The sequence below is a fragment of the Anas platyrhynchos genome, chromosome 4 (genome assembly GCF_047663525.1).
Source record: "Anas platyrhynchos isolate ZD024472 breed Pekin duck chromosome 4, IASCAAS_PekinDuck_T2T, whole genome shotgun sequence".
NCBI lineage: Eukaryota > Metazoa > Chordata > Aves > Anseriformes > Anatidae > Anas > Anas platyrhynchos.
The window spans coordinates 32,693,265-32,709,337 of record NC_092590.1 but is presented as its reverse complement, the minus strand read 5'-3'; the positions used below and the strand labels follow the sequence as shown (position 1 = coordinate 32,709,337).

General features: G+C 38.2%; 1 protein-coding gene across 7 annotated transcripts in view; it reads left to right on the top strand.

Annotated features, from left to right (window-relative positions):
- Window positions 1-16,073, top strand: part of RAPGEF2 (Rap guanine nucleotide exchange factor 2) — a 181,193-nt gene that overhangs the window by 76,476 nt on the left and 88,644 nt on the right. The window lies entirely within an intron of this gene.

Sequence of the window (16,073 nt, the reverse complement as noted above, 5' to 3'; positions counted from 1 at the left end):
ATAAAAAGGCATATTTGATGTGCCATCAAACAGCACAGTATATGCTAAAGGTGCAAAATTGGTTATTGTAAAAAATAGCACAACAACAGATTATAGGATCCCTGCTGTTGGCAGATGGAAGAAAATTGTCCCATATGTCATCTCTAAAGGAAAAAAAAAAAAAAAAAAGCTGGCAGAAAGTGCTACCTTTAGATGCCAGGAGAAGGGATACATGATATCTGAATTAATTTAGGGTGGTTGCATATAGTCTGTCACAGGAATCCTCTGTTCCTTTGAAATGCAGCAGTAGTTGTGCTTCAGGCATTTTTTGACATTCGATAAGAGGTGAAATTTTATAAGATAAACAATGAGCTTGTGATTCTTCCTGGGAGAATGAATAGAAAAGTGCAGATCCTGTCTAAGAAAAGCATTCAAGGATTGCTTGCCTGGACAAATGGAGAAACGTTATCTGGGACAGTGTCTCAGTCTAAATCAGAGATTTCATATTGGTGAATTTCAAGTATAGAATGTGGCTTTACAGAGTTCTATAATTGTGGATGGAGTCAAGTAGCTGCCAAAGCCAGTATCTTGGGAAGCAAATCCAAGAGAGATGATTTGTTAATTAACAAATATAGCATAACAAGTCCATGAAAGGAAAATTAAGAATCTTGAATTTAATGATGTGAGATAAAGTATGACTGGAGAGCAAAAACAGTCATTCTAGTAAGAGGATTCACTCTGCAGAGAGGTTATGGTTATTAAGAGGATAGATGAGGGCCTTATTTAAATTCAGTACAAAGCTTGTCAGGATTTTTTACATTGCGAATGAGTAAGCTGCAGTATCTGGGCCTTGGACCTATCCATGAAGAAGAAAAATGGGGAAAGTGAGAGAGGGCTTAAATGAGGTTAAATTTCTGACTTGGAATATTGGTGGGTCATAAATGATTTTTAGTTTTTAAAGCAAAGGCTTGAGAAGAAAACAGCTGGTTCAGCTTTACTTACGTGTGTAGTGAATTGCTCTTAAGGAAATTGTAAGCTGCTCAGTTATTGGGATTGGGTACAGAAAACAGTTTAACAATGATGTATGAGGTAACCTAAAGGGGTTTGTACACAGCAGAAGGCGCTAACATCAATTTTTTTTATGGTGCTGTAGTAAAAAGGGGGTGAGACCTTCTCAAAAGGCTGCTAATGAGAAAGAACTAGTAGGGAAATATTTTGAAATCTAAAGAGTAGGGTCAAAAGTAGGCAAAAGGCAGTTACTGGATAACAGCTGACTTAAACTGACCTTCTACACATACACAGGAATAACTGAAGAGCCTTTTTGTTTATTGTGTCATTTGGGAGTCTTGATGTGTTTTTCTGCTCTTTCAAAACAAAGCAAAAACCCCACAATAACAAAAAACAAACCCATGAATTTGCTGCATTCTGCTAAATGCATCAAGTTCTCATGAGTTATTGACCTCAGGTAACAGGAAGGGACATAAATATTGTGTTGTTTGGCCAAAGTCACTTGAATAAGCTTACTGTAAATTCTTATTTAGACTTAACGTTTTTTTCATCTCTTTCATCTATGTCAGTTGAGAAAGCTGCTAGGAAATAATTTTGCAACATGTGCAGCTGTGAGTAAGAGAGGAGGATGGAGCTGAGGAGAGGCTGTGTAGGAGCAGAAAGCATGTTCTTCTCCACTAAATCCGAGTGACTCAGAAAACTCTTGTTCCTTAAACTACTTTTCCAAGATATCAGTTTAATCAGTACACCCTCTCCCCCAGTCCCTCCCATTTCCAAGCCTCTTACCATCCAAAACCCATAATTTTTTTCCTACTTCAGAACTATCCTCTCATCTCTGCAGCCTGCCCTGCACTCCTGCAGTAAATCCCTTTGCCTGGGTTTCTCAGGCCATGTCCTGCCTGCCCAGGAAGGACCTCGTGGGTGCCAAGGGCTTGTTCAGACGGCAGGTATCTCCTTACCTGCCCCTGCCATAGCCAATCTTAGGCTGTGCTGGCATCCTTTAATCCTGTCTCTTAAGTACCAGCCACAGATACCTTTCCTTCCTCCTCAGAAGAAGCATTTAAGCCTTGATAGGAGGCTGTTTTCTGAAGAAAAAGCTTTGCTGCTAATAACTTACTCAGGGAGTGCCGAGGTCAGAAGCCTGAAGACGTACAGCAACCCTACACCAGCAGGACCCATTCTGATGGTTTGGTCAAGCTCAGTCTTTGCTGAATGATGGGTGGGCAGTAGCTGGTGAAATTTAAAATAAACAAAAAGTGGCACCTGCCCCATCTTCAATGAGTAGAGTATTGAGAGAACATGCCATGTTTGGTTGGATTTCACTCTTAACATGTATCTGTATGAGCCAGAGTGAAAGTAGTGCCTGGTTAGGGTAATTCAGATAGCCCTAGTGAATACATCAGCCTAAAATCACAGAGGTGTTTTCTCAGTCCTGTGCTGAATCCCATCCTGCTCTTAACTTCAAGGCTGTTGGCATTTCAGCCTTTAAGGAAGAAGATGAAGTGCTGTCTTCAGATCGATAGCTGAAACTTTGAAGTACTTCAGTGCATTGAATTGCACATGCTCAGCACATTATTTACATTTGGGGCCTCTGTTAGCTAATATAGCTGCATTAGCTTCAGATATAGCATCCCTAGGCTCATTGGTAGATAACACTGGTAATACCGTTTTGTATATTTTTCATGCATTTTGTGTCAGTTGACCTTTTTTTTTTTTCCATGTTTTTGTTTCCAAATCCACTGTAAACAGCACACAGAATTCTTTGGGGAGAGGGAGGCGATGACTAGGGCTTGCAAACAGATAACTTACAGCTGTGAAGAAGAGTATCTTAAAAAAAATAAATAGAAGAAAATTCAAACAGCCTAAAATCATAAGAAATGACCGTCCCTTTGCTTTCCCGTTCACAGCACAAAGAATAATACAGCACTCCAAAAATAACCAGCTCTGTAATGTACTTTACGCAGTCAAATAGCTGCTAGTTGAAACAGTTTAAAAAGAGCAGCACAGCTGCCAATTTTGCTGAAGTTATATAATTTACTGGGTGACTTATAAAACTACTTGCAACTAGCTTCTTGACAAGTCTTTAATTTAGAGTGTTTTTTTTTCTTTCTTTTTAAGTTGTTCAAGATAGAATACATGATGTCCTGAACTGAGTAATTTGTTTGGGGAATTTTCATGTCTAAACAATGTCTGTTTCATGAAAATAATTCCAAGTAAATCGCTTTATTTGCCTATTGTAATATAGCTTTAGCTGTATTTGTTCCAATGCCAAGCTAGCAAATCGTGTTCATAAGGGCTGGATTTCATTCAGTTAATGTCTTATTTTGGGAAAACATACAATTCGGAGTTCTAAAGAATTCTGACCTTAACAGTTAAGCTGCCATACTTGTGGTTTAATAAAGTAAAGCTTAATCTTGTTCTCCTATTTAACTTCTGTACGTTGCAACAGTGAATTTTATTCTGACAGCTTCATGTGAGGAAGACATTCCCTGCATATTTTGCTTTTACAATTTTTCATACCACTTTTATTAATTTTTTAAATTAAGCATACCAAGCAAATATTAATTAAATTAAACATTCCTTAACTGCCCCCTCCCACCATGACCACCAAACTAGAATGAATTGACACTTTTTCCTCTCACCACTTTCTCTGAGCTTCTGTGCCCTGAAGCATTTCACATGGTAGAATGAGGTTTATGTATTAAGTCCAAAAAATAAATGAGCAGAAATTACAGTTCCCTGAAGGTTGTCCTGGCTTTCCTGTGTCTTCACATGGTCACTGTCAGCAGTAACGTGACAGTCCCTCAAAATATCTTTGGAATTGCCTCCAGCATCTCTAGGTCAGCTCCATGCTCTCATCACACTTGCTCAGCTGCTCACACTTCCTGTGTAGTTTTTGTTCCAGGACTTTGCTTCTAGTGGAAGTTTTACCACAGTCCTTCATCTTTTTGGTTTGGAACAAACGTATTTCCTAGATCTCCCAAAACTAGCCTCATGCTTCCGCATGGCCTCAGCTGGAGGACGTGGCTGACTCTTAGCAGCTAAAAAACCCACAGAATTGCTGGACAGATTTTTCTCAGGGAAATGCTCTGGTGCTTGGGTTTTTATGCCTCTCTCCCAGAGGTCTTCAGAGACTGAAGTCCCCACTCTTCAGTTGCTGTAGCTTCTTCTTTTCTTTCCTTACTGCCACAGCTACCCTGTTCTCTCACCCTTTAACATAAGGCTGTGCTCCTTTTAGCAAGCTTACCAGTCCTACATATGAAAAATTATTTAAGCTTTTTCTTCTGACTAAAATATTAAGTTTTCAAGTTGAGAAAACATTTTTTCTCTCTCTCCAAAATTAAAAAGGATGTATCTATTTGAATATGGATGATTTAGCCCTCTAGTCTTTCTTATAGTAAAACAACTTGTAAATGGAATATAGTATCAAGTTCTACTGGAGAGCAGATGAAGAAATTATGGACTTGCTTCAAATCTGTTTAAAGCAATAGGAAAATTCAATTTGTGCAGAAGTGCTTATCACTTTATGTTGTGAATGGTTCGTGATGCATGCTAGCTTACCTCTTCTACTTCAGGTTTCTTCTAATTCAGGCTGGTGGTAGTGAAACATGGTTTTAACTTTATTGCACTTGATAGGTTTATTTAAAAAACAAACAAAAAATCAAATATGAGCTTCATGACTTGTTAAATAGCTTTATTAGTCTGTGAAAATATAATGATTGGAGGCTATAGTTATTTATAAAACTTTCTTGACAACAAAAGGGCATGGACCTGGAAAAGTTTATTTTTTCCATTACAAAAAAATAACTAAAAATGTTGGTATTTTTTGTCTGCATCTCTCCTTTCTTAGGTAGAGAATGTAACTTTCTTGTCATTCTTTCAAGAATGATAGGTGGCATTTTAGCCTTCTGTTTTGTTTGTGACCATCTTTCAAATGGAAGAAAAAGTTAACTGGAAAGAGCACAACTTTAATATTAAAGTACTCTTGCCCGAATAATAAAGATTGACACTTTGGTAGTATGTGTATGCTAATATCTTTATACTAATATCTTTGTACTAACAAATTTGCAAGTTGTTGTTTATTAATAATGGCTGCGGCTGGCTGCAGCTTATGAAAACTTGGAATGAAACTCGTGATTTGTCTGAAAGACAGGGAGCAGTATATACAAATACTTAAACCAAGATACTTTTTGCACTTAACTGAAGAGATGATTTTGCCCTGAGAAGGAGATGGTTTTTGAAGGAAGGAAATAAAAAGATTTGAGGGAGTTGTAGTTTTGGCAGCTGCTGTTTCAATAATCTAACCTACTCAGGGAATCGATACAGAGCTGTGTGGAGCTTGTTGAGCTTTTTCCTGTTTCCGAGTTTTGCTTATGGCTAAGCATTTTACAGCATCATGGTGAAAACACAAAGAGCATGCATTGGAACTTTATAACAAAAGATAGCGGTCCAGGTTATGCTTTTGAATCTATTTAAGAAATTACTTGAAAATAAGTGATTTGGATTTAGTTTGATTTACATAAAGTATATTTTTTGCTAGTTCGTGATGCTAGATTTTCCTGTAACCTGCTTGTTGCATTATTTCTGTATCCAGCTAATGCTGCTCTGAAGCCATGTGCATGACTTACCTGAAAGGCTGGTGGGAAGGTATTGGTGTGGGCTGACAGCCAGTGCTGTGTTTTCTGCCTGGTTTGAATGACTAGGTTCAGCATTTCAGTCCATCAACTGAAATTAGGATGTGGAGGAGATTGATCTCATGGTTTCATCCAGGGCAGACTGATCTCATAAGCTGAAGAAAAGTTGGAAGTCGTAGTGGAGATGTCTATTTATGGATGAGTGTATATCTACTGTGAATTACTCACAATGGATTTTATATGAACAACTGTTTTGTACCATCTGCATCAATCTAAAAGTCTGTGTATGTCCTTTTGGATGATGATGTTTACTGTTGAAAACACAGGATTAAATCGCAGCTCATGTGACTGTAATTACTTTGGGACTCAAAGTCCTGGAGAATAACCAAGTTTGGGTGCAAGAAGAAACACTTCATTGGGAGTGCCTGGGCTGGCCATCTGCATTGGATGTTTGTCTCCGGCTGGTATCGTGTTGCCAGTAAAGCCTGGAGCTCGCTAATGGGTGGCATTGCTGTCTTCACCCTGTGGTGCTGGAGGGGCTGGAGCTGCCAAGGGTCTGTCCCTGAGCTCAGCTCCCTCAGGGCCAGCTAGCAGGGAGGATATTTGGGGGGTCTGTCAATCTGTCTCAGTCTGGCCTCCTCCTTTAGACCAAGCTACGGTCAACTCTGGTCATATCTGAATTAGCTGAGCCATAAACTTTGATGGGTCTTGTATTCTCCTGTCATATGCTGCTTCAGCAAAGTTGTAATGCAGGGCATGTGCTACTTGTACCAGCAATGTTATTTAAAACTATCCTTCCTGTTTGCAGATTTTAAAATTGTGAATGCTTAATGTTTTTTACAGCTAAATGAGTTTGGTATTACGTACGTTTTGCTTTATCCCACCCGTCTCCTGTTCTGCTGAATAATTTAGAGCTCATTGAGGCTTGAAATTGGTCACTTTCCAAGTGTGCTGCTGGTATCTGAGGTGTTGGGAAATAGCAGAGGAGACAGTTCCAAAATGATGAGATTGGGTGGTGTCTGGCCTTGTTCCTGTCAAAACAATTATTTCAATGCTACTGGAGTTCTGTTCTCGCACAACTGATAAAAATGTTAAGGGACTTAATCTATTATGTTGGCATCCTTTGAAAATAAAAATAGAAAGTCAGCATAGTGGGGTTAGTGCTACCAGGCTTTCTTCCAAGTTTCTAATAAGGAGAGGAGAAGGTAACAAAAGCAGAAAGAGTCAAATGACCTGAATAACTTTTAAGGGAGCCTGACTACTTCTGATTCCTGTTAAAGTGCAGTGGGTTTTCATGGGTGGAAGTAGAGCTCGGAGAGAAGCAAACTTCAGAAGCCCTCACAAGCTGACAAATGCTGGCTTTTTACTAGTTTCTGGGTGTATATCCTAGAGCCACATGTCTCTTTCCATACAAAAGACCTGAATGATGGACTTGAGAGGTTCCGGGTCATCTGCTGATGCTCACATGCATTAGTGGAATGATCAGAACAACTTCAAGTACTTTCTGCCGGAAAGAGACCATTAACTGATGATGATATACAACTTGTAGATTCAAGAGTCCTTGTTCTGGTCCAATTTTTCATTGCTTCGCACACTATAATCATAAGATAAGTCAAGATGGTGTTTCTTGCCACTGTTCCTGCATTTAAAAAATAAATAAATAAATCAAAGTAGACTTTCCTTATATCATGCCTTTTTTTTTTTTTTTCATGTCAATTATGTCAGTCTTCCTTGGTGAGACCTCAACTGTAAAATTACTAAAAAGTTAAATGTCTCAATGCTAGTAATAAGACGCTTAGGAATTTGTAACATGGAGCATAGAAGCAAATTATATAATAGTGTAAATTTAAACATAGTGAGTCAGTGAACAAATAGAACTTATTTTTGGAACGTCTGTATAGAATAAGCACAGTCTAAGTGTTCAGTATGGGTTATATCAAAGATGAAGAAAAATGATCTGAGATTAGATGGATAATAGAATTTTTCTGTATAAGTGTGCATTTGGTAAGTGAATGGATTTGAAGGAAAAAAATAAATGAAAGAAACAGAGGTGTTTAACAGACTGGGGATAGTCTTTTGGCAGGAGGAAAGCATAGGAAAGGAGAGAATCCTGAAGATATCTGATAGCAGATATCACAGATATATTTCCTTTGTGGACAATATCAACTCACACATCCCATTTGTTAAATGTTGAAAAGTTGCAGTTAAAATTTTGGCTATTCACTGTTTGAAAACTATGCTGAAATTATGTGATTTCTTTTTTTTTTACTGGGAATGTTTTAGAATGCTCTGTAGGATAAATGGGGGAAACATTCATTCCACTGAGAATTTGTTTTTCTTGAAGACAGGGACATATTGTAGAAAAATTTAGGTGGACTTTGTTTGATGCCTGTTCTCTAAAATGTGTTAAAATGTAGACTGCCATACCCGGGTGTTTGCTACTGTGTATGTATCTAATTGGATCTTTCAGAAGAGAACTCTTGCTTTTTCATAACTTCTATTGCAGCTGGTGAGGTGACATACTTTGCAATCCTTTCCTAATGATAACTACTAAAAAAAAATGAGTTGAAATACAAACCTTCAAAATATCAAAGCATTCAGTTGCTTGAGAAAGCTGCGTTTTGCGGGTAAAAGAGACCTGATGTTTTTTATGTGCTATCAGGGTCTCTGGGCAAGGTCAAAAAGTATAATGAACTGAGAAGTTGTCTGGTCATTGCTTGCCCAAAAGGAATGACAAAGTGAACTGTGTAGAAATAGCATGAAAAATGCCAAAGAGTGAGATGGATACTGCTTGGAGAGAGAGAGCTAAGTGTACTGGAGAGCAGGAAGGCAATGATGCTGGCCTAGGTATGCTATGGTGGGAAAAAGACTGTCTTCAGCAGCACAGTGAAGTTTTCACAGCAACATTCACAAACTAGAGAGGTCTTTTTTTAAATCCTGAAATTAGACATAAATTATTACTATTGAACTGTTGCTATATATTTAAAAAAAAAAAAAGCACCACCTACAGAATTGAAGACTATATGTTGTGTACTCTGTGGAAAGTCAAGGGGTACCTTGGAATTCCTGTTGTGCTTACAAGTGCAAGACTCACAAGTTAGGTATATTTTTAGATATACTTGTATATATTTTTATGTATACACAGATATAATATATAGATAAATATACCCAAGTATATTTTATGAAATATCCAAGAAAACTCCTGATGGAAGTCCAACATGTTTGTGTTACGGGATGGCTGTGGCTGTTGGGGTGTGTATGGGCCTTTTCTTTGATTCATTTGAGCTCGAATATATGATCTATAATTCTATATATTTGTCTTTGGAGGAGAATAAACTTGATAAGATGAAGTAGTGACTTACACTAGCAGGACTGAAGCAACAGAAAGCTGGAAGGAATCAATAGGAGTATTTAGATTATTAGCATGATCCTTCTAATGTAATTCTTCTAGAAATAGTGATTTGAACAAAATGTTATTTAGTACCATAGAAGACTTTAAAATGCATGAGAGTTTTCATTCTGAGGTAATGCTAAGTTTCAAATGCTGCGAAAACTAAATCCAGGCACACTAGACATAATATAAAGTGCTAAATGAGCAATAATTTATTTTCAAATTGTAATCTAAATAACTAAAACAAAATTGTCACTTTTGTTTTATTATTTTAGCTTGTTTATTCATTTACAGTTATAGGTCACCTATTACAAAGATATCTTGAATGCATCTGCATTGTACTAATAAGATTTATGGGAACTAGTTATCGAGGTCATGCATTTAGCTCTCCATGTGAATGAATTGATTGTATTGAGTGAATTAGGCATATAAGTGCGGGTGAAAAGTGTCACTGTGTATGGTCTTATTTTTACTACTGCAAAACCAAATGGCATGTCAAGTTGCTCATTTTTTATTTTTTTAAAGATGACAGTTTCTAGCACCTTAATTGTGAAATCTATAAGGAGACTTAAATGGCTTACTAAATATTTTACAAAGTAAGGAAAAAAAAAATCTCTTCTTGTAGTATAGAACATCTAAAGGCTTTGTATGAGGCTGGAAAAATACTTCTCTGTTTTAATGAATTTCATGAATGTTAATTAGCCAAACTGTTCTGACAAGGTCTTGCCTCTTAAGTAGTGTTCTCCTATAGCTTCTCATTCTTTGAGACTATTATATAGATTTTGTGATGTCACCGCTGTCTTCATGGCAACACAGACGTCATTAAGTAAGAAGAAGTATAAACAAAGCAGCCTTTGTTCAAACCATTCATTGAAATATATATATTTTTAAATTACAGAATTAAAAAAAAAAATCAGGTTAAAAAAAAACCAACACTCTAATCTTTGAATGTTTTCCAGGACAAAGTAATACGAGGTCTTCTAATTTAAAAATAAGTTTTTTTTTTTTTTTTTTTTTTTTTTCCAAAGGGAGAACTTTTCTGTTAACTGCTCTGATGAGGTAACAGCCTTCTCGCTTTCTGTATTACAGATGCCGCAAAGTTGAACTGCTGCAGCAAGTACAGATACATAAATGCCCCTCTCTTGTTAGTGTGTATATGAAAGGGTCATTAAAAAAACAAACGCTAAGTGGTATTCCGGTCTGAAAAGTGTTTGTGATCACCTGCTGCTATAAAGGCCCTAAACATCTACCATCATCTACAACAAACCTGTGAAACAATATAGGATTCTTTGCAGCACTTCAGGGAATTTCAGATTGGATTTTTAACTGTTTCAGCTTAACTTTAGTTTTAAGGTAGCATTATAGAAACCTAAAGTGAAAAGCAACAAATTCAAAATCTGTGATTTGAAATCGCAACCATCCTCAATCTAATAACTGGGTAGGATTTTAAAACTAGGCATGCTTTTAAAAATAGTAATCTGTACTAAATTATATGAAATTCATCCTAAGGCGTATGTTTGGGGATTGACTAAAGGGGTTTTCCCTGGAAGCAAGCATTCAGGATCTATCTAATTTCCACTTATTCCCTGTGGGTTTTCAGGAACTTCTTTTGAAGTGCTCTCAGTAGTCAGCTGTACTTTACCAGGTTAATGCTACCTCTGATCTGGGTTGTATGTTCATAAGAAATAAATAACTGTTACTCTATTATGTAGGTAAAGTCTGTCATCTGTAAGGATGTTGACTAAACATATTCAGAATACTAAAAGTCAGTAAAACTTTCAGCTTGTTCAAATTAAACTTCGCTCAGTTTCAGTGGGAATTGTTTAGACATTTAATATGGTTTAAATGTCCTACATCAGCTACTTCACACTGCTTGGCACCCTCTGTAGGACTGGCTGGGTTCGTCCCTGCTTGACACCTTGCTGCTGCAGCACCAGGGTTGCTTACCTTGATACCACGATTCCTCTGCCACCACAGACAGCTGATAATCTGGGTTTCAGACAGAGCAAAGAGCTGCAGTGATGCTTGAGGCTTTTTTCCTTTCTTCTGAGCACCCCAGACACTGAAGTGGCATGTACTTAGCTCTGGCATAGCGAGTCCCTTCACTGATACAGGAGCTGTGGTATCTGAGACTGTAAACATCGGAGTTATCACATGACACTGGAGAAGTCTAATCATCCTTATCCGTACTGTGTAGTGAGCTCATGTCTGCAGGATTTGAAAACAGTGACAGGTCTGCAAATGCCTTTTCAGCTCATTGCAGTTGCCAATATCTCAATTTTCCTTTCATCTGGAAAGCATTTCTGTAAAGAAGGTATTTGAACCTGCTGAAAAAGAGCCATAAATGTAATAATTACTGAATCTGTTATTAATCTGAGAATCTGTTGGTTTTGATATGCAGATGACCATCACACTTTAAAATAATATTTAACACAGGAGCAACTTGGGGCTTCACTTTTGCATACTTGCTTACTTATAAAAGATGGGCTCTAATTGCAGTGATAATCAGAGAAGTCAGCCTATATTATACAGGCATTCAAACGATAAGATAATGATCGTATCTGTCTTTCAGTTGACAAATCTGTGCTTTCATGGCTTCCAGTGTGCAGCTGTAACCGTGTGGAAGCCCAGCGCTGCCTTCCCTGCCAGCAGAGTGCTGCTCCCAGAGCTGCTCTGCATGCATGAAGGGCTCTGCCTCTTTTCCAGGGGGTCCCTGGTAAGGGAGAATTCATCCCTGGTAAGGGAGAATTGAGTGGAGGAACGGACTGGGTTTCATCTCATCTAACATACTGATGTGTGAAACCCAGCTAAACCTAGGAAGGTTTGAATAAGCTATTAAAAGGGTGCTGATTTTTAAATTCTAGACAAATAAAAACTAGAAGTAGTGGTTTTAATTTGGGGGGGAGGAGGGGAAGGTGGGAGAACTTGTCTGAATCCCTTACTGTCTTGCTACGTGACAGATAGAAAATGGCGTCCCCATTTTTTTTCCCCTGTCTAGACATCAAATAAATGCTGCTCTATGATATTTCATCCAGGAATTTAGTGTGAATTTAGAACCAAATCGAACCTTTTGGCTTTGTGAGTCGAATGTTATTACATCAGGCTTTGACCTTGGGATTTGTCAGCTCAGCCACTCTGTCCGTGTTGGTGTCTGCATCACCGGAGAGCAGCTGACGGGTGGCAGCAAGCAGCTGCAGGTCCCGGTGAGGTCGCCGCGCTGGTGGGAGGGAAAACATGAAACTATAACAGTGTTTTGCACTTAAAAATGTGCTGGAGCACATCATGGCTGAAGTTGACGTAGTGGACCGTATAGATGACCACCATAATTTGTGGAGTTTTCTTTGTGAAATTTAGATATTGTTTCACTAACACGGGTAATTCATACATGAATTAATTATTACTGTAAGCTGATACAAGGTGAATATATATATATATATATGTATATGTATATATGTAAAAAAGCTTGTATGATGAGGAAAAAAATGAAAGTTTTATGTATCCTTTTTCAAGAATAGTTGTCACTAGTCAAACTGGGTTTTTCCTCTGACCAGTCTTTGGTCTCAAAAATAAAGGGAAGAAGGGTTTGTACTTCAGAATCCTTCTCTTGGTGTTTGTAGTCAGTGGAGTTGTCTTCAGATTTTATGTCGCTTTTGATGAACGTGTTTACATTCCAGTGCCAAGAAATAACTTTCCATTTGGAAACTAGGCTGATGTGAAACCAGAAATGTGGAGGCCCAGTGTGAGGGGACAGTGCTGGCTGCAGGATTACATCCTGCCTGGTAGCTGCCACCCTTCCCAAGAACATCAGAAGGAGCATCGGTGTGCATGCGAGGCCATCTGGGGACCTGGGGAATGGAGAGGTCAGGTCTGGAGAAAACTGCTTTGTTATCCAGTGTCATGGTAGCAGTAGAAAGGATGGGCTGGCAGAACAAGTCACCTTAAATACCCACGGGTTCTTGGCTGTCTATACATTTAAGTCCTTACGAAAACTAATGTGGTAAATTTGAAGGTTGGTCTTAAATTATTCTTATTTTGCTGTTAGCCGCTGGCGTTTGTATTAATTGTAGTTTCATAACTGTAAAGGCTTTTTAATGAAAAATTAAAATGTAAACTTGGGAAGCACAGAAAGCCTTAGCTTTTGCTTGAAACTTGTCTTCTGTTAACCAGCACACTGTAAACTGTGTGTACACATCAGTCCTTTGTTGAGGCGTATGTCTTCAATATAACAAGTGTACATAGTAAGGTATACTTATGGAGAAAGGAACTGGCACTCACAGTCAGTGTAAGTTTTTTATTTTAGAAAGCATGAGAATGGAAATGAAACTTCAATTGAAATGGAAATTCTGTGGATTAAGGCACCTGCTTTCAATATATATATATAAATTTTAATGATAATGAATTTATTCAGAGATCATGCTTTTGAATAGTCAAGCAGCAAATTAGACTTATGTTTTGTCAGTTGTGTTGGCTTTTGGCAATTATAGTTAGGGAGTAGTTGCTTGGGGAGGATATTTACCTTTTTAAGAGCCTTTTTTATCACCCGCTTTCAAAATTGCTGTGCTGAGATTTATTATAGATGCCTGTAAATAAAATTGGTTGGTATGTCTTTAAGGTTTTTTTTATGTAGATTTATATTCACATCATGCATCCAGTAGCTTTATGGGAAATAAAAGTAACTGTGATATAAAAGGACTCCAGAAGTGAAATTGCCTCCAGGACAGGTACTGAGGAGAGCATCTGTGAAGTTTAGCACTCAGGGGGCCTCAAGTCAGAGCTTATGTGGTAGCAGGAAAGAAGTGTTGGAAGAACTGCTGCAAAACAAGGTTCTTTGGGGAATTTAGGTGGGGCAGCAATATCCTAACTCAACAGCCTTCTGGCTGTCTAAATTACTGTTAACCTCTGCATCCCCTAATGACATCCACCATCACAAAGGTAACTTTAAACTGTTTTGGCTTGCTTTGGTGAAATTATTATGAACATCACTGGGGTTCTCTCAGGTTCATCACTTATTTAGCTACAAATCAGCTAGCTATTCTTAGGAGTTGAAATTCATAAGGTTTAGTTAAGATGATTTTATCTTTATGTAATAAGACAATTTTGATTTGAAATGATTTAAGGAATACGATACAGCCAGATGTGAAGTGCCTATGATGTAAAATGATCTAGTGCATTTTAAACACAAAAAATGTGGTTTAACCTTAAGTTTCCTAATGAAATTAAATATTCATAATCTTAGTCCACACTACAGTAAGGAAAGAAGTAAATCTGTAGTCCTTTGAAATCAGCTAATGATGGCTTTCTACGTTTTACTTCACCTAGTGAGTATTCCTGTTGACTACTTAGGTTTATCACCAAACATGCAGTCTAATTGATTTTATATGGTAAGTCTGGTGTAGCATCAAAATCCGGAGAGAACAGTACCTAGCAGCAGTTACTAAAACAGAGCCGCTATTGTGAAGATGACATCAGCCCTTCCACAAGCTTTGTTTGCTGCTCTTTCTTTGCCATAGCCAGCACCCCTTGAGCTGGCTGACGCGCAGATGCAGAGCAGTGACCATCTTTGTGTGGCTCTGCCACTGAGCTGGCTGGATCTGCTTCTCACTTTCAAAGGGGCTCTTGACTGCAAAACCTGTTAGTTTGGGTGCAGAACCATGAAGATGTGCTTACCCACATGGCTGCAGGCTGTTCAACCTGTGTAGGTCGTGGTCCATGCAGTGGCTGGTTACTGCACCTGGGGGTTTTGAGCAAAGGAGCATCACTGCTCTTTGATTTTTGCTTTTGTGCCAAGCTCTGACAAAAAAAAAATGATAAAAATTTACTTTGACATCAGTCTTATGAACTGAAACAGTGGGATTGGCAGTGCTGTAGTATCCCAGCAGGATCCAGTATCCTCGAAGTTGCATGTCATCACACATTTGTGTGACTACGTGTAGTTACCCAAGTAGCGCTCTGTAACAGGTAGTGTGCAAACAGTGGGATGGATGTCCTGCCACAGACAGAGCTGGACACTCCTGGAGTGTATAAAGTAGTGGGCAGCCACAAGAGATTGATTCCTCCTTTGCACTGGTTACGTGAGTTCCACACTGATAATGTATTTTCAGTAGTAGGTTGAAAGTCATGGTGTTTAGCTGGTATGTTGTGTCTGGGGAGAGACCTGCAACACTTAAAATGCTCTCTGGCCTTGATTTACTTGTCTTCTTGCATGCAATACTTAGTAAAGTTTATAGTTTGTTTACAGCGTGAAGGGCTTTGTGGTCTTTGGTCAAAGGTAGTATGCATGTGTGGTGCACTGTGTGCTCTGACAAATGTTGTGGTGTTGTAGGAATCTGAGTGAAACAGCAATGACGTGGTTATTTGCTGCAAGACTTTGTGTGCTTCTGGGAACAGAAGAGTTTTCTCTGATGCAGTAATTCAATGTGTGCCTTCTGTCATAATATGTTGGTTACCTGTTACATTGTGCTGAGGGTTAAAATACAAACAAGTTGTTGGGAAGAGTAGAACAGAATGTCCCAAAATGCTACTTTTTCTTTCTACTCTTTTTGCTAAAGCCTGAAACTTTTGGATGGTAGCAGTGATTAGTAAAGTGCAGAAGTTTAAAGTTGATGCTTATGGACAACAATAGGAGAAGAGGAAACTGTCAGGGGGGAAAGTGTATATGCGTTTTCAGCTGAAATTGGTGTTTTCTGTGAGGCTAGAAAATGTGCTGGCAGAAAAAATGTAGTAGCATGTTCTAGACTAAAATTAATGGCTGCAAGCAAAGAGGGAATGAGCATCTGCAAGGAAAAAAAAAAAAAGAGTATTTCTGTGGTTTTAGTTACAAAATCAAAAAAAGTGACTTCCTAATCACCACTTTTATTTTACTTTTTATTCTGTTTTTCAGTCAATGAGATGATTTACTTTCCCTTTTCTGTTCCCTCCTCCCTTCCCCATGAGATTTTAAGGAAAAACTGTGCCTATGGATCAGGTTAATGACCAAGAAAATAAGTTTGTCACTTTTTCAGTGGTCTAATGAATCAAGATAATGGCTTCATTTTCTGCTATCTTTAAAAGTAGTTGAAATT